The following is an 18,978-nucleotide window of genomic DNA, read 5'->3' on the forward strand; positions in this document are numbered from 1 at the left end:
GTTTAAGGCCTAGAGCTCTTTCTGGCCCAAATATATAGTCCAGAAATAGTACTGATAAAAACAATTTGTACACATTGAGATATAGGGAAGTCATTCTGGCTTATCCGTGAGTTAACGTGAATTTGATGCTAACTGAAGTAGCTTGTTTGTGGCCTATCAGACATACATCGTACGTCTGCTTTAATGATTAAAGAAAAGGGCGCACTGCCCAGAAGTGAAGAGTGTCCACGTCAAAAACAGAGATTAAGTGCCCCTCTTCCTGGGGTGCCAGCGCTGGTCCTCCTTTGATGATGACTCCCTTCCCAGGTGCCAAGGCCATGCTATACGTGCTGTTCTGTTTGTTTGGTTTTTTTATAAACCTTGAAGAAATGTGTCCCTGACTTGTTTAATGTTCTTTGTTCTGACAAGATATAAAACTGTGCTGAGGGCTTCCCTGGTGGCGCAGTGGTTGAGAGTCCGCCTGCCGATGCAGGGGACACGGGTTCGTGCCCCGGTCCGGGAGGATCCCACATGCCGTGGAGCGGCTGGGCCCGTGAGCCGTGGCCGCTGAGCCTGCGCGTCCGGAGCCTGTGCTCCGCAAGGGGAGAGGCCACAACAGTGAGAGGCCCGTGTACCGCAAAAAAAAAAAAAAAAAAAAAAATGTGCTGAAAACCCTGCTTCTCTGGAGCAGTTTCTCAGAGTCATCTGGGAAGTGGACTTCTGGGCTACTCCTTGGTTTGGCTCAAATAAAGCTCTTTTCTATTCTTATTATCGATTGTTTATTGATTATTTTCGTCGACATTACTCAGCATGTTTTTTCTTTTTTTCGGTACGTGGGCCTCTCACTGCTTTGCAGATTCTAAAGATTCTGAGTCATATCTTTTGAGCTGCTTTGCAGATACTAAAACCCCCACCAGGTGGAAGAAGTTAACTGTATGCTGACCGACAGCACGTAGACCCCAGACTGGCTGATGATGTTGACCCCCAATTACCTCACCACCAGCCAATCAGAAGAATGCCCATGAGCTCATCACATCCCCCCCTCAAAACCCCTCCCTCACCCTTTTTAAAACTCTTTCCTTGAAAGCCTTCGGGGAGTTCGGGTCCTCTAGGCACTAGCTGCCCTGGACTCCTTGCTTGGCACCTGTGCCTGCAGTAAACGCTGTGCTTTCCTTCACCACAATCCGGTGTCAGGAGATTGGCTTTACTGTGTGTAGGCCAGGGGACCCCAGTTTGGTTCAGTAACAGTTTGGGTTAATTACTTTGCCTTCACCAGTACCACGGGGGGTGGTGAGGTTCAGATCTTTAGTTCCCTTCCAACTCAAAGAGCATCTATTCCACTCTGCAGTAAAAAGCCCATCTTGTTTATCTCTCTGTGGATATCTAGGATGAGTCATATACAGACATCATAAATTCTACTTCAGGACATTAAGGTGATGTGCTGTGAAGACTTTGAATCATGAGTAACAGTAACATCTCCCGATGTCGTAGGTGTGACAGATGAATAAGCGGTGCTAGTTAGGGTGAGAAATGAGCAAGGCTTGTTACCTGTGCTCTGTTGTGGCAGTGATTTGAGCTTTTCTTTCAGGCACGAAGAGGCGATGGCTGTAGAAATGTTTTTTAAGGCTTGTTAAGATTGGAATGTCACATTTCAGCATCTGTATGATCTATTTAAGAAATAAGAGTGAGACGAGCCAGTTTGTATGGCTGAGGATGAATTTGAACATGTCATAAGACACATCTCTTCTGAAAGTCAGATGCAGAAAGTAGGCTGATACAGTGTGTTGGGGTTCTGTGATGTGCGCTGCTAATGTTTCGTCTGCACACACGTTTACACACACACACTCAAGACCTTGGAATCAGTCCTTGCCAATGCCTGGGGAGGTACTTCGACACTACCTTTGCATGCAGGGAAATGTCCTCGTAATTAGTCTTATGAGACACTGGGAAATATTTCAGCAAAAGATAAAACTCTAAACAGAATATATTATTCCTCTGAAAAACATGTGTCCTTTAACAAGCTTAAGTCCTTTTTCCCATGCTACCTTGGGATGAGAACTCTCTCGATCAGAAAGGCTTTTATCTGCAGTTTGTAGGAGGCCAGCTCTGCCGTGGTTCCCTCATGCCAGGTCCTCCCACAGGCCTCGGAGGCAAGGCCCAGCCGCAGCCTGACCTGTCTTGGTGAATGTCTGTCATCCTCTTAGGAACTCAGCAAGAGAGGCAGTTTTGACAGGAAATGTCACCAAGCTGTTTTCCATCCACTGCCCTACCTGTGGGAGATGCCACAGGCAGTTTCTCATCTGTTCCCCTGGTTCCCAGGAGGCACGGGACTTTCCACCTGTCCCCTGTCTTCAGAAACAGATGCAGACTCTAAAACTGCTTGGTTGTGGTCCTCAGGAACGGAGTGTCCCACTGCTCGTGTCACCAGCATCTTTGGGCCCTTTCTGTTTGGTGTAGTCCTGTGGGACTGGGACACAGGTAGCTGACGCGCGCTGATCTTGTCTAAATCCACCTGGGCTCGATGTCTCCTTCAAAGTGCGGCAAGCCCACCTCATCACATTCTAAGTGGCCACCACACTGCTGCTTGACCACTTGGTAGAAAACCTGATCAACAGTAGCTTAAGAGAGGGAGGATGTTTATTTTCCTCACATGCTAAGAAGTCTAGACATAGGCAACTGCTATGTTCAGTTAGTAACATGATGTCAGGGCTGATGTCCCTGCAAAAATTCTGCAAGCTTCTTGGTCACAAGATGGCTGCTGCAGTGGCAGGCATCACATCTGCATTCAAGGCAGGATGAAGCAGCGAAGGCAGGCACTAGCTATCTTGTCTTTTTTTTTTTTTTTTTTAGGAAGCAATAGCTTTCCCAGAAACCTGCCGGCAGACTTCCCCTTGTGCATTATTGGCCCTAACAGGGTCACACCATTCTGAACTTCAATGGAGGCCAGAGATCCAGTTTTGCAAGAGAGGAACTAGATTGACATGATTGGCCTAGAGTAGACCAGACTAGTCAGAGTATACTGCTGAGCGGGTCTCCTTGCCTCTCTGAACCAGACAGGAGCTCCATTGGTGAAACAGAGGGGAGAACGGGTTGGGTAGGCAACAGCCGTGTTGCCACTTGAACCAGTGTGGTGAGTCCCAGCTTTCCCCACTCACGAAGACCAGTCAGCATCTGAGTCCACTCTCTCTCCCTGCTTGTGATTCAACTTTAGCTCATACTTGAACTGGCCAGTGAAGAGGTGATTTGGGGCCTTGTGAAGACAATTTCCAGTTCTGCAGAAACTGTGAGACTCACCTAAAAGAAAAAGCTATTAGAGTTGCCATGATCAAAGACTATAGACACACCAGCCCTAAATGCCTTTTCGGGCCTTTTTTCTTTTCTTAATTCTAGAGCTGAAATACCAGAGCTGACATCAAATGGTAAGAGGAGAGTGACATTAGGTAGACATCGAGAGTCTGAAGCCACCACAAGCTTACTCACCTTTGCAGAATTCTAACCATAGTAAGTTTCCTTCAGGTAAGAGTACTATATCACTTCTTATTTAGTTAAAGAGATAGTTGGGATTATTACCTGTGTTTTGGCAAATTGATACAAGAAAAATCAAACTATCTTGCTACCAATGGACCTAATCCCTCAGGAGATAAGCTATGAGAGCTTAACCTACCCTTACCTTCCCTTTCATTTGTCAAACTCCTACACGTCCCTCAAGACCCTGCTTAAAAATAACTTCCTTTCACAAGTTTCTCAAAGTTGGTCAAACCATCTGTAACTTTATAGCCCCTTTTCATATTTCTCTTGTCACTCTTACCACTGGCACCCTGGAATAATTTACTTATCCAACCATCTCACCCACCAGATTAGGAACATTCCCAGGGGAGCAGTTTTGTCCCAAACATTTAGCACAAGGTGGGAAGCACAGTAGTACGCTCTCAACATATTTTTATTGAATAAATCTATTTCAACTTTGAATAATTACTAACTTATACCATTAAAATCCTAACTTTTTTAAAATTGAAGTGTAGCTGCTGTACATTATATAAGTTACAGGTGTACGATCTAGTGATCCACAAGTTTTAAAGGTTATACTCCATTTATAGTTATTATAAAATACTGGCTATATTCCCGGTGTTGTACTATATATCCTTGTAGCTTATTTTATACATAACAGTTTGTACCTCTTAATCCCTTACCCCTGTGTTGCCCCACTTCCCTCTCCCCACTGTTAACCACAAGTTTTTTCTCTATATCTGTGAGTCTGCTTCTCTTTGTTATATTCATTAGTCCGTTGTATATGTTAGATTCCACATATGTGATATCATACAGTATTTATCTTTGTCTGATAAAGTCCTATACCTTAATTCAAAAACAGAAAAATTAAAAATGTACTCACAATATCAAAATAAAAAGCAGGGGCTTCCCTGGTGGCGCAGTGGTTGAGAGCCCGCCTGCCGATGCAGGGGACGTGGGTTCATGCCCCGGCCCAGGAGGATCCCACGTGCCGCGGAGCGGCTGGGCCTGTGAGCCATGGCTGCTGAGCCTGTGCGTCTAGAGCCTGTGCTCCGCAACGGGAGAGGCCACAACAGGGAGAGGCCCGCGTACCGCAAAAAAAAAAAAGCAAATGCAAAACAAGAAAAATATTTGCAACTCCTATCATGTAAAAATGGTTTATTTTTCTATGTATATAAACTTCTAGAAATTGAGATTTAAAAAGATCAACAAGCCAAAAGATAAACAGGCAAGGACATAGACAAATCACATAAAAAGAAGTGTGAGTGGCCCTTAAGCCAATGAAAACATGCTCAAACTTACCCATAATTTTTAAAATGTTAATTAAAATTATGCTGAGATGCTGTTCTCACTTATATTGGCAAAAATCCAAAAGTTCAACAACATACCCTGTGAGTGAGACTGTTGGGAAACGAGCAATCTCAGCGTTTCTGGGGGCAGCGCAAATGGTACCATCTTGTGTGGCGATATCTATGCAATACATATCTCAAATACTGTCCTCTTTAAACCAATTCTCCTCATTCTGGAAATTCATCTTACAGAAGTCTCTGCACAGTTACAAAAGGATACACATAAGGCACGTATGTGGAACTAATAGTGTAGAAGCCATTTCTGTAGGTGGGGGGAGGATGGTTAAATAAACTAGGGTAGGTTCTCACAATGGAACACTATACAGCTGAACGTGAAGGAGGTTGCCTTCTCTGTCGTGCTCGGGGAAGGTCTCAGGACAGATGGTTCAGTCGAAAAGCAAAGTTCAGCGTAGGGACCACAATTTTATGCCTTTGTTTCATGAAGGGGAGGATAAGATTTTGCATTTGTTTTTGTTTGTAACTGCAGAAAATACTGGATGCGTGTACTGCAAGGGAGAGAGCAGATGGCAGAACAGGGCGGATGCAGTGGAAGCAACACTTCTCACTGTGTACCATTTTTGCTTTTAAAACCTGTGAATTATTACTTATTCCAAAAATTAAAATTTTTAAATCCTACATCTTGCCCGTCGGTTTTAGAGCCAGATTGTGTGTCTTTGTATCTCTGCTGCACCTTTTACCACATCAGTGAATCTGGGCAAGTTTCTTAACCTCTCTGAAGAAGAATTTGATGAGTTGAAATATGCAAATAAACCAAGCCTGAAGCAGAGTAAGTTCTTTGCAAGTCTGGGCTGTTATTAGTACTGCATTTACTAATAATAATTTTAAAGAGCTCTTAGTAACCCTTTAGTGATGAGGTTTTTGGAATCTTTTCAATATTCTTGTGTGATAGGGATAAGCTGTTTCTGTTTGCGAAGAAAATAAAATTAACGCCAAGAGAAACAAGGTGATTAATTCAAGATAGCACTGAGTGCAGTACAAGTGCAGGAGCTGACAGCAGGGCACTGCATGCCACACATACAGGCACAGCTAGAGTCAAGTGCATCGATTCCTATTCCTCTTTAGCACATCAAGAAGAGAATATAGTCAACCTGATTTGGAGGTATTACAAATTTGCAAACTGTTTCAAAATGTGCAAGACAGCTGCAGAACACAGCCCCTGCAAGTAACTGCTCCAAATCTTGACAAAATCAGTCATTTGAAATCTTCCTCCTAATTTTCTAGTGGCAAGGGGAGGTCACGATCAGGCTGGGAGTTTCTGGGGAGGAACTTGAAATAAATATGGGCAACAGATTCCCCTGCAGGGCTTTGCATGTACAGTCCTGAACATGCCCACTCAACAATTGTTTATTTTTTAAAAATAAAGAATTACTGGGGCAGAAATAGTATCATTAGCAGGGCACTGTCAGTACATTCACCTACCCCTTTTAGAGGGCTTAGTTTACCTTTTTCTGTGGAAAATGAATACGTGCGTGACATTTTGAGATTTGGATTATTTATCATCGGGTAGGGCCAATTCAAAACAGCACAAAGAAACAGCTTAGGTGTTTTTCTTTCGAATAAAACAACAACAAAACCCCCCAAGCCTAATACATTGTGAAGAAATTGTGCCCCCTGCTGATTTAATTTGGTATTAACGTCACCTTAAATTTTTTGGAAAAATCCTCAACGTCTGGGACTGCAGGAAGGTGCTGTGAATTCAAGGTCATTTAAATATCCTCTCAGACATAGCCTCTCTCAGCAGTTAGGAACTCTGCTTCATACTGACCTTGGGAAAAAGGAAGCAAAGAAGAAATGCTGCCTTTTGTGACTCTTATAAAGATATTTGTCCTAAGAACCTCCTCGGCATTCCATGTACCTTTGTCGACTCTGAAGAGGAAACATGAGCAAAACGAAAAGCGTGTGTTGGCTGATGGTGAGCACAAAGCCCTTATGTTTACTTTCAACTTTATTAGGACGCAAAGGACATTAGAACTCTGTTCCAACTACCCAGAGAAATTAAAATGCTCCTTGAGACTGACTGAGATTATTCAGTCTGAGAAGACTAATTACCGCCAATGACCAGTAATCATGGCCATGCATTCGGGGCCTCAGAAGTCACTGTTAACTTGCCATGAGCCACCGATTCAGATCCTAAATGCTAAATCCTCCAAAAGGGCTCCAGCCCTGGACAAAATGAGCAGCTGAAAATGTAGCAATTGTAACACTGGCCCCCCTCTTCTTGGGGTCCTCATTTTTGTCTTGACGCCTCTCAATCTGGGCTTTTAAATCTATACATTTTTCTGGTCTGGTACTGATTTCCCATGGGTTGCCAAGCACTCTTTCGGGAAGTTCATTGACAAAGCTTATATTCTTTTCCTCTGCTATGGACTAAATGTTCGTGTTCTCCCCAGCTCCATACGTTGAAGGCCTAACCCCAACAGGATGGTATTTGGAAGTGGGTCTTTGGGAGGTGATTAGGTTTTGATAAGGTCATGAGGTGGGAGCCCCCGTAATGGGGTTGGCAACTTTATAAGGGGACGTAGAGAACAGAGCTCTTTCTCCTCCATGTGAGGACACAATAAGAAGGTGGCCGTTGCAAACTGGGAAGAGAGCCCTCACCAAGAACCCACCCCTGCTGACACCCTGATCTCTGACTTCCAACCTCCAGAACTGTGAGAAATATAGGTCTGTTGTTTAAGCCACTCAGTCTGTGGTATTTTGCTATGGCAGCCTGAGCTGAGACATTGTCCTAAGAAGATATTTACATCTTTTGGAGAAACGCAAAACATAGGAAGGACTTTAATGGTGCATTTGGCCTTGGGGATAATGAAGATAATGAAGGTGTTCCAGGGTACAGAACCGTTCCTCATGCCTCTTCTAGCCACGGCCACAGGCTGCATCCCTGCTTTTCTGCCAACAGCAGAGAGAACAAGGCCTTCTAGTCTAAAGGATGCAAAGCTTTGTTCTAGAGTCAAGTAACAGGAAGGTAGTAAAAACTGTCTTTTTTTCCACATTCCCTAGAAAGGCTTTCATTCTTCCCAGGCCCCTTTGACCTTTGGAGGGTGTTGCCAGATTTAGCAAAGAGAAATATAAGGCACCCTGTTAAATGTGAATTTTAGATAAACAAGGGATGATTTAATATTCGTATTTGTTGTTTGTCTAAAATTCAGATTTAACTGGGGTCCTGTATTTTGTCTGGCAACCCTATCTTTAACTGTCTTCATGGTTTCTGTTTCCAGGGCATTCTAAACACACCTGAGTGACTCCTGAGCCGGGTCGGGGTAAGTGGGCTCTGGGCTCAGGTGGCCACAGGGGTCCCTCAAACGCTGCTGCTGTCCGGGAGCTGATCGCCCTCTAGCGGCCAACAGGGACATCAAACCCGCCGAGCGGGGAGCGGGTCTGGGGAAGGATGCTCAGCCCACATCCTCACGGTGGTCCTCGAGGGCAGGGGAAGGGGCCTGCTGAGCTCATAGCTGGCTAAACTGAGTTCTGTTTCCCCAAGAGCCTTTGCACAAGAAAGTCGCCCTACTCCCAGTAGCAGAAATGGAGATTCCCTTCTTTCGGTTAAAAGTACCCTGGAAGAGTACCCATCTGGAACAGCCTAAGCTAACGGTGATGATCTAACCTTGGACTGCACTCACTTCATCACTGATGACTGTGGGATAGATGTCGTCACCACCTGCTGTGGAGAAGTCCAAGCCCTTCACCCCACTGACCCCAAGTGATTTGTCAAGGTGTGTTCTTTTAGACAGAAAGCTCCGGGAGACGCTTATCTGTAATATGCCTAGCGCTCAATAAATATGTTTAAATGAACTGATGTTGAAATCCACTAGCAGCTTTGAATTAAAAATAAAGAAGAAACCCACTCTTACCCTCAGAGAATGACTGCTGTATCAGGAGAAGAGAAGGCAGAAGTTCTTAACCCTCAGCGATGACTGTGGAATTAGGCCTTAGAATTTCAGTTCCACTCTTCACATAGTGACTTGATGGCTGGAGTCGGGCCAGCACTGAAGGATTGATAAATGTGAGATGGTTTTACAGGACATGGCTTGTAATGTTTCATGAAACACGTGTAATGTCTAGGGTAGTGGAACTGAGCTAGAACCTGGGTTCTAGAATCCAGAGGTGACTCCCCGATTATACCCTGAGCTCCTTGAAGGACAATTTCTTCAGTATAGATGCCTCATGATTGCTTGTTGAATGAATGAATGAATGAATGAAACTGTCTATCACAACCTTCTCCACACCAAAGATTATCTGTCACGGAGCATGCTCACTGGCTCTAGCGGGGTCACGGCAAGGCAGGTATAGACTAGAATGACAGAAGTCTCGTGTCAGGAGCCCCGACCATCAGTGGCAGTACTAAGGGGTGACTGGGGACAAGAGTGACCTTTAGTCTCCATCAGTTTTCCTCAATCCCCCCAAAGAGCACAGAATCCAAGCAAAAGCAACCATCTTGCTTTGAATTTTCAAGACAAATCCCCTAAAAGGGAAATCTGGTTAAAACAATCATTACTATATTCTGGTTCCCAAATCATTCTTTTCATGAGGTTAACTATTCCTTGGAAGGTATGCAGGTTCAGAAGCACTGAACTTTCCTAACTTCGTTAGGAAAGGAAAAGTTAAGGCACTTGGTGATTGAACTGGTGTATTTCTAGAGAGCAGGACTGATACGTGGACATTCTGATGGCATTTTCTATGTCATTTCACCGGCATTTGGCCACTTACAGCCCCGATGAAGATATAAACCCCTTAAATCCAATAATTCCACTTGATACTAGATTATAAAAGGGGTAGAACCTGCATACCTTCCAAGGAATAGTTAACCTCATGAAAAGAATGACTTTGGAACCAAAATATAGTAATGACTGTTTTAACCAGATTTCCCTTTAGTCATTTAGATGCTATATTCATTCCTTAAACACGCATTTTCTTTTAAGTGCTTACCATGCTTCAGGCTATTCTGAGAGCTGTGAACAGGATGAATAAGAGTTCACTTGAGGGCTTCCCTGGTGGCGCAGTGGTTGAGAGTCCGCCTGCCGATGCAGGGGACTCGGGTTCGTGCCCCGGTCCGGGAAGATCCCACATGCCGTGGAGCGGCTGGGCCCGTGAGCCATGGCCGCTGAGCCTGCGTGTCCGGAGCCTGTGCTCCACGACGGGAGAGGCCACAACAGTGAGAGGCCCGCGTACCGCAAAAAAAAAAAAAAAAAAAAAAGAGTCACTTGATTTCATTCACCTTAGCATGTATCACACTTCCTCAAATTCTTCCAGAAAGGGTCTGGGTAAAATTAAGTCAATAAGTAAAAACTAAACAGATTACAGAGATGTTCCCACTGTGAAAATGATCACTGTGCGCGCTGGGGTTTACGTTAATGGGCACGTGAGTGGAAGTGGTGTCAGCAGCACTCTTTTTCAATATCATCGGTTACAAGGAGTCCAGAATGTTTTGAAAGATAAAGAGGCTGCCGTTGAACCCCATTTTGTTTAATCACGTAGTCACCTGGTTAGACTTACTGTTAGAACCAAAATATATAGACTGGATAGACAACAAGGGCCTACTGTATAGCACAAGAAACTATATTCAATATCCTGGGATAAAATAAGTATATATATATATAACGGAATCACTTTGCTGTACAGCAGAAATTAACACAATATTGTAAATCAAACTATGCTTCAATTAAAAAATAAACAAAATAAAAAATTAAATTAAAAAGTAGAACCAAAAAAGGATAGTTTCAAGTCCTTCGACTAAATATTCCTTTTCCTCTTACCAGCTTTTGCTTTTCCGCATTATTTAATTCTTGAGCCCTTCAATTCTGTTCCTCTTTGGCTATTTGCACCATCATACTCTTTAAATATTACTATTTCCTTCTTTGGTCATCACCCACAATACGTATACTTCATTATCTTATCTTGGTGTGAGAAACTCATCTAATACACCGATACACTTCCCTCTGAAGATGGTATCATCACGTTAGCAATTTGTCTCTCTTCTAATTGAATAAGCTACCTAGAAAGTGATTCTTACATCTTTTTCTTTCTTTCCTTATAAAAGCTCTGTCTGTATTGCTGACATGGCATCTGCTTAAATATCCAAGATTAAATCTACTGGTTGGGCAGGAGAGGAGTTGATATATAACAAAATGGCACTTCTCCTTCAGGAAACTCAAGATTGTCTAAGTATGCCTGACACACCTGCTGCAATGGCATTGTGTAATAACAAAGGATGGCGATGATGACAGCCCAGCCCAAGCTGTGGCGACTGGTTCTCTAACTCCATAAGCCAACAGAGAAATTATGACCTGGTGAAACAGGTCTCACAGTCACTCCAGAAATTCCAAGGTGATTTTTCATCCCCTGCTTGCAGTGAAGAGACTAGGTTGTTCGATGCTTTTCCTCGCTTGTTCCATCGTTTCCGTACCTGCCTTACAAGACTCTTCACTGTCATTTAATCCAATTTGTGTTCAACAAAGATTTCTTGGGACTTCTCTGGTGGCGCAGTGATTAAGAATCCTCCTGCCAATGCAGGGGACACGGGTTCAAGCCCTGGTCTGGGAAGATCCCACATGCCGCGGAGCAACTAAGCCTGTGCGCCACAACTACTGAGCCCAAGCACCGCAACTACTGAAGCCCATGCACCTAGAGCCCATGCTCCGCAACAAGAAAAGCCACCACAATGAGAAGCCCGTGCACCACAGCAAAGAGTAGCCCCTGCTTGCCACAACTAGGGTAAGCCCACGCACAGCAACTAAGACTCAACACAGCCAAAGATAAAATAAATAAAATAAATTTATTTTTAAAAAAAGACCTGAAGATTTCTTAAGCCCTTTGTACATGCTAGCCACTGAGCTAGGGGCTGGGGATGCAGCCGTAAGTATCAGTAAGTGGACAGAGACACTAGTGTCTTCTGTTACCTTCTTCCCTATTCACTTAATCAAATTCATCTGTCTTTAAGATTCCCGTTGCGGAGCACAGGCTCCGGACGCGCAGGCTCAGCGGCCACGGCTCACGGGCCCAGCCGCTCCGCGGCACGTGGGATCTTCCCGGACCGGGGCACGAACCCGTGTCCCCTGCATCGGCAGGCGGACTCTCAACCACTGCGCCACCAGGGAAGCCCCTTTAGCACCTTTTATGATATAACTATTTGTTTTCTTTGCCCATCTTCTCCACAGGTCATTGGCTCCTTCAAAAGCTTAGGATGCATTTTGAAAAAACTAAACACTTGGAACATAAAAAAAAAAAAGCTTCGGACGTATATTATTATCTTCCTCAGGCTAACACAATAATTGGTACATAGAAAGAGCTGACCAAATATTTGTCAAATGAATATAGTCAAGAGTAATCTGAGAGTATAAAGTATGGTTACCGTAAAATGATAAGCAAAGCTTTCTGTATATTATCTAAATTCTGACATAAGCACACTACTTCTTGACAAGGTACTGTCTTGTTCCCTGCATTACAGTGCTGTTTCCCAAATGTTTATATAAATTATGGTTACAATTAGGAAACCTCTGACTTAAAATCTGAATACAAAAGGGTAAAGGTTGCATAAATTGGTGAAATTTTAACCTTTATCTCAACTTTTACAAACTTTATAAATTATTGTAATTTTAATCATCACCAAAGATGTTCAAAATTGTCTTTGAAAGACAGTTAATTTCATGTGGTGGTATTGATACAATTCTATAGCCATGTTGAAGTATCTTAAGAGGAACTTACACCACAATGATATATATGTATAAAACTTACATATCAAGATTTATTTATATTTACATAAAAGTTTCAGACCAAGATTAAAGCAGTGTATTAATTTATACTAAATATTTAGTAAATCTATGAGAAAAACATTAAATAACCTTCATATCTGTCTTATTTTTTTACTCTTCTCCATGTCACTCTTGACCCTTTCAACTCACCAGAAAATAATCAATATTGTACACCCACAATGATAAGAATTCCCATTAGGTCACGGTGACCCACTTCTTCTAATTCCATGAATAGGAAAATCAGACCTTTCTTCTAGTTGCATATAATATGTTTATTAATTGTTCCTGATGCTACTGCCTGAGATAGGCTCCCAGCCTAGTGTATAATGAAGTTAATCCCTTTCCTAAACTGAGCTGGCCAGGTGGTGCTGTGAAGTCCACAGCAGGTGAGCACTGCTTCCCAAGATTGTTGACAAGTACAAATCAAAATGAGACAAGTTATTAGTCAAGAAAATTATTATGTAATATTACAACTATATGGCAGTAATAGTAAGATACTATCATTACTACACTGGCAATAATATTATGGAAACCCTGTGATAACACTATTTATTGAACATTTAGTATATGCCAGGCCCTAGGCTAAATGCTTTTCAAGCAGTATCTCATTGAGTTCTCACTAAAACCTGAACTACTCAATTGTGATAGAGAAGTGGGCAAACTAACATGAATTTTAAGTACAAAAATAAAATATGGAATGAGCTAAGCCACTTCAAATTCTTATTGGAAAAAAAAATTCCTTCTTCCCCTTTGCCTGCCTGGTCTACAGCACAATGATAGCAAAAATGAAAAAAAAAAAAAGATGATTCATTTAACAATATCTAAATTAAACTACTTGTATTCATAAGAAATATAAGTGATTAAATGTCTGTGACTGATTATTCCAAGAAGCAAGTGGTGTCGCCTTCATAATAGTCTATGATTGTGATGACAGTATATTTATAAAGTCATAATTTCTGTCCAACCAGCAAGAATGAAACAAATCTAGAATATGTTTGCTGTAGTTTGTATGCCCGGAAGAATGATAAGTTAATAAAAAAAATGATTCTTCAAGACAGCAGAAGACAAGCCATGGACCAAAAGAAAATATTTGCCAAGGACATATCTGACAAAGGACTGCTATCTAAAATAGACACAGCACTCTTAAAGCTTAACAGTAAGAAAAATAAACAATCCAAATTTAAAACTGGAAAAAGACTTGAACAGACACTTCGCCAAACAAGACAGACAGGTAGCAAATAAGGATATGAAAAGAGGCTCCACATCATATGTCACTAGGAAGCTGAAAATGAAAACAACAATGAAATAACACTACACACCTATTAGAATGGCCAGACCCCAGAACACAGCACCAAATGCTGACAAGGATGTGGGGCAGCAGGAACTCTCATTCATTGCAGGTCGGAGTGCAAAATGGTACCCCTCCTCTGGAAGACAGTTTGGTAGTTTCTTACAAAAATAAATATACTCCTGCCACATGAGCCAGCAGTTGGTTCCCCGGTATTTACCCAAAGGAGCTGTAAACTTATGTCCCCACGAAAACCTGCACACGGATGTTTATAACAGCTTTATTCAAAAATCATACTTATGGGCTTCCCTGGTGGCACAGTGGTTGAGAGTCCGCCTGCCGATGCAGGGGACACGGGTTCGTGCCCCGGTCCGGGAAGATGACACATGCCGCGGAGCGACAGGGCCCGTGAGCCATGGCCGCTGAGCCTGCGCGTCCGGAGCCTGTGCTCCGCAACGGGAGAGGCCACAGCAGTGAGAGGCCCGTGTACCGCGTATAAATCATATTTATGTTCAAACTGCAGGAGATTTATAGATGTATAGAGGGGTCGGCATGGTATTAGTAATGTTCCTTAATCCAGGCATCCATGGCAGGCCCCTCCGGATTAGAAGTCATTAATTTCTATTATTGTCACAGTGCCTGACCAGGAGCCCCTAATCGGATTATCTCTCCTGCTATTCTAACCAGATCTATTCCAGCACTGTCTTATAACAAGTGCAAATTAATTCCTAATATAAAACAATAAAAGCTAATATAGAAAGTTCTTTGAATTTATTGTGCTATTAAATAAATTCTGAAGCGCTTCAGTACTTGGTTAAGAAATCACGCTCTTTCCTTTCGTGATTTTCTTTGCCTGAATTCAAATTACAGTCTATTAGTCCACAATCAGTAGTATCAGGACAGAAGAGGTACAATTAACACCACAACAACTCTTTACTTTGAAGGTTTCCCTCTGCACTGGAGATTTTATTCCCATCTCCTTATAACTATTTTCTAAGGAGGTCCCAAATTCAGAGCATCATTATAAGTGATTTGTGATGAATCAGTGCCAATACACTGAATGCTTTACTAAGCCGTTAATATATACAGAGTATTATATTATCTTTGAATAAGACGAAGACGCATAATACAATCACTTCACAAGAGAGGTTCTCCTATTTTCTAACTAGAGCAAAACCACTTCAGAAGTAGGTTTTAAGCTATGAAGAGAAAACAAGAAGAAAATCATGAATTGTCTTAAATAAGTAAAAAACTAATTTGTTTCTTTGGGAGGGAAAAATTTTCTTTTTTTGGAGATGAACATAAAAACAGATTGTGGATCACTTGCAACTAGAAAAAAAGCCTAGGGCAGTGATACTCTTTCTTTTTATGGCTGTGGAAAGAATAACAACCCTGCAAACTACCTAACCCTCCCCATTACTACCACAAAATAAATTAAGAAATAAAAATAAAACAATTCTATCAGATCTGGGGAAGAATGAACTTTTAAGGAGAGGCCAAGAAAAATGCAAGGAGTTCACATTAAGCAATTTCTATGAGCTAGACGCTATACTAAATATTTTGTATACATTCTTCTATTTCATTCTTATATATTAACTCTTCGAGTTAGATATTATTATCTCCATTTTATAGATGAGGAAACAGAAAGATTGAGTAACTTGTTGAAGGTTATATCAGTAACACAGCTCAGATTTGAAATCCCCCCTTGTTTCAAGAATGTTTCCTTTTTTAGAAATATTAAACAGCCTTCTGATTCAAGATGGTAGACCAAGGTCACCTGTTTATATTCGTTCCCTCTCAAGGCTCTATTTCAAAGATAGTAAAAGATTGGTAAAATGTCCAAACCCACAACAATGGGGGGAATATGAAGGGGCCACAGCAGGTGACAGATTTCAACAATTTTCTGGAAGATGGAAATTGGGTAGTTAAGTTACGGAAGCGTGAAGCAGAGTAGAGGAAGCTGTCACCAAGCCACAGGCAGAGGTGGCTCTAGTGAAGCAGGGAGCTGGCTTTCTCTCCATTATCCCCAGAAAATGCCACATTGATGGAGGCTGGGGATGAAAAGTTGAGTTGATAAAAGGGGTTTGGAAAGCCTGTATACGGAACAATCAAAACCCCCATTCCTTTCTACCACTCTCATCCATAAAATTCATAGTATTACAGCACCAACTTTCACTTCTTACACCCTCACTGAAAAAGAGGAAAGCTTACCTCTTGAAAAAAATTATGGTGAAAACTAATGCAAATAATATAGGTGTTGGTGCCTCAAAATACAGTCCTCCTCATTGTGGCATGGGGAGGTCCCCAGCATAAGAGCCAGCTCCTGTTCCAAGTATGGATCCATATCACAAGGTCAGCACTGGCCTCTGCTGACAGCAAGCTGGGCACTCCGCAGTGGTCCAGCCAGACCAGACTTGCTAAGTCCATACCGTTTAAGCCCCAGTACAACCTTCCTTTTTGTAGGTATTGGTTTCCTGTGGCCGCTGTAACCAATGACCACAATACTCTTGACTTAAAACAACAGAAATTTATTTTCTCACAGTCTGGGGGGACAGAAGTCTGAAATCAAGGCGTCAACAGGGCCATATTCCTTCTGGAGGCTCTGGAGGAGAATACGTTCCTTGCCTCTTCCAGCTTCTTGTGGCGTCCAGCATTCCTGACCAGCATCGCTCCAATCTCTGCCTGCATCTTCACATCAACCTTCTCCTCTTTGTGTGTGTCGCATCTCCCTGTTATCAGAACACCTGTGATGGCATTTAAGGCCCACATAGATAATGCAGGGTTATCTCCTCATCTTCAGATCCTCAACTTAACCAGATCTACATGGACTCTTTTATCAAACAGGGTAACATTTTACATGTTCCAAGGATTAGGCCCCGATATCTTTGGGGGCCACCATTTAGCCCATTACATTCCACCTTGCTCGTTTTGTTTACGAGCCCAGTGAGCAAATATAGGGTGGCTAGGAAAAGAGGCTAATATCCATAGAACATCCAGGTCACCCTGTCCCTCTGTTTATTGAGAACCTCTTCTACAGTGGGTGCCTTTGGTAAGCATTTACAGAGAACACAAATAATGTCACACTCAGAGCTTCTCAGCACTTCTTGTCATCAATCCTCAATTTTACTCCTTACAAGTTACTGAACACCTGGCCAAACCTTTATCAACTACCCAAAAGCCAATGTAAATTCATAACTTTGGTAATTTCTAGGAACAGTGGACAACCAGATGTACTGCCCAAAGTCCTTTCATTGGGAGGATTTTCCTTCCACACATCTTTCAGGGCCAGTCCTAAATGAAGCTGTAACACTGCCACTGTGCACTTCCAGCTTGTTTGCGTATATTATGTGGAATAGTTTGTAACCAGGCTCAGTTATTCTCTTTTTCAGTTTCTCAATCAGGGTTCCAGCATAAATTAAAATTTATCCCAGATGGTTTAAATGAAGAGCCTTTAATAAAGAGATTGTTTATAGAGGTGTAGGCAAGGTTAAAGGAACAAAGGATGGTGGGGTACCCAGACACTAGCAAGGGTATGATGTTACTATCACCCCTAGACGTGAAGAAACAAGAGAAGAAAACAGTGCTCCTGGAGCTCCGTGAGAATTAAAACTATGGTAAGAGACTTGCCAGCAGTAGCTGTGGCTGTGGAGAGAGTAGCCAGGGTCAGAGATGTAACACTCAAGCAGGGAGAAAGCATGGAACAGATGTTCTACCCACTCTGTCCATCCATCCACCCACGTATTGATCTCCTATTGATTGGAACCAACTGGAAGCCAGCTGACAAGGGAGACAAAGTGATGCAGTGTCCATATGGGTCAGTATCCTAGGACACAAAACAAGTCAGAAGGGATCAGAGGTGTGCAAACACCATCGACCTACACTTCAAAGGAACTTTCAAGAGGTCAGACGTGTGGGTTGAGGGAAAAGTGACAGTGCAGCAGGAATGATGCAGTGGTAGTCTGAGGCACTGCCCATGCCACTTACCTGTGGCTTCATAACCTTCCACGTGATGAAAGGATGCTTCTGTGCATGCCTTAATGACATGGTGAATCAGATAGTACCCAGGCCATGACAGGCAGCTCTGCTTACATGACCATGTGATAGTCTGTGATCAGATACACAAATTTCTGCCATGGTCCAAAAGTGGTCCAGGATCTGTTTCTTAAAAGAAGTTATTTGGAGACTAGGTTGTGGCTTTGCTCTAAAACCCAAGAGGACTGCACTGTAATTCTAAATCAAGGCTGACTAGAGGCCCCTATAGGACTGCTTTCTGTCAGATTTTTCAAGAACCATTTGATCTGTTGGATCTTAAGGCTGAAATAGCAGAGTAACTTGCACTGCAGTCCATAGTAGGAACAAAGCCGTCTCTTACTCTGGATCCATTCAGAACTGGCAGCCTGATGGGTTACTTGATAAGTGGGTCAAAGCAGCTCCCTCAAATGTATGTATGCATGTTGTTTCAAAGGTCCAGTGAAATTTACCAATCAAAGAAATTCACCTCTTTAATAGCGATGGGTAACAAAGTATAGCAATTGTCTTTCACTGAGGAGGAAAACTCTCAACCTGCTACACACCACTGGCCTGCCCCAAACAACTGATGTCATGGCCGTTGAATTTACATGCCTCCCTCCCCCACCACCCTTGGGCACACCTGTTCCGCACCAAGGAATCATGGTACTCTCTGCCTCCTACTCACCATATCTAATAGTATGATGGACCAAAGCAATATCTTACGGCATGATGAGACAAACAGGGTTCCTAGGTTACTACAGGATACTGGATAATTGACACTCTCCTGCAGTAAGATCACAAAGGAATAAAGGGGAAAGAAACTACTTCTGTTTTCTCTGTATTGGAGAGGAGAAGAAAAACACTGAATAGATTAATAGCTAAATATCAGATGCCAAAATGATACCGACTTGCTTCAGTTAACTGACTGCGTCTAGAACAGCCGCTGAGCTCCGACCGACACGGGGAAGTTAACGATAATCCACTGTCATTCTCCAAGACTCTCCAATTTCTGCTCAGGTCCAAGAGGAGAGTTAAATGGGTGTAGGATAAAAATCATCACTCCTGAACCTTCATG

The sequence above is a fragment of the Monodon monoceros genome, unplaced genomic scaffold (assembly GCF_005190385.1).
Source record: "Monodon monoceros isolate NGI ecotype Baffin Bay Population unplaced genomic scaffold, NGI_Narwhal_1 Super_Scaffold_15, whole genome shotgun sequence".
NCBI classification, from domain to species: Eukaryota; Metazoa; Chordata; class Mammalia; order Artiodactyla; family Monodontidae; genus Monodon; species Monodon monoceros.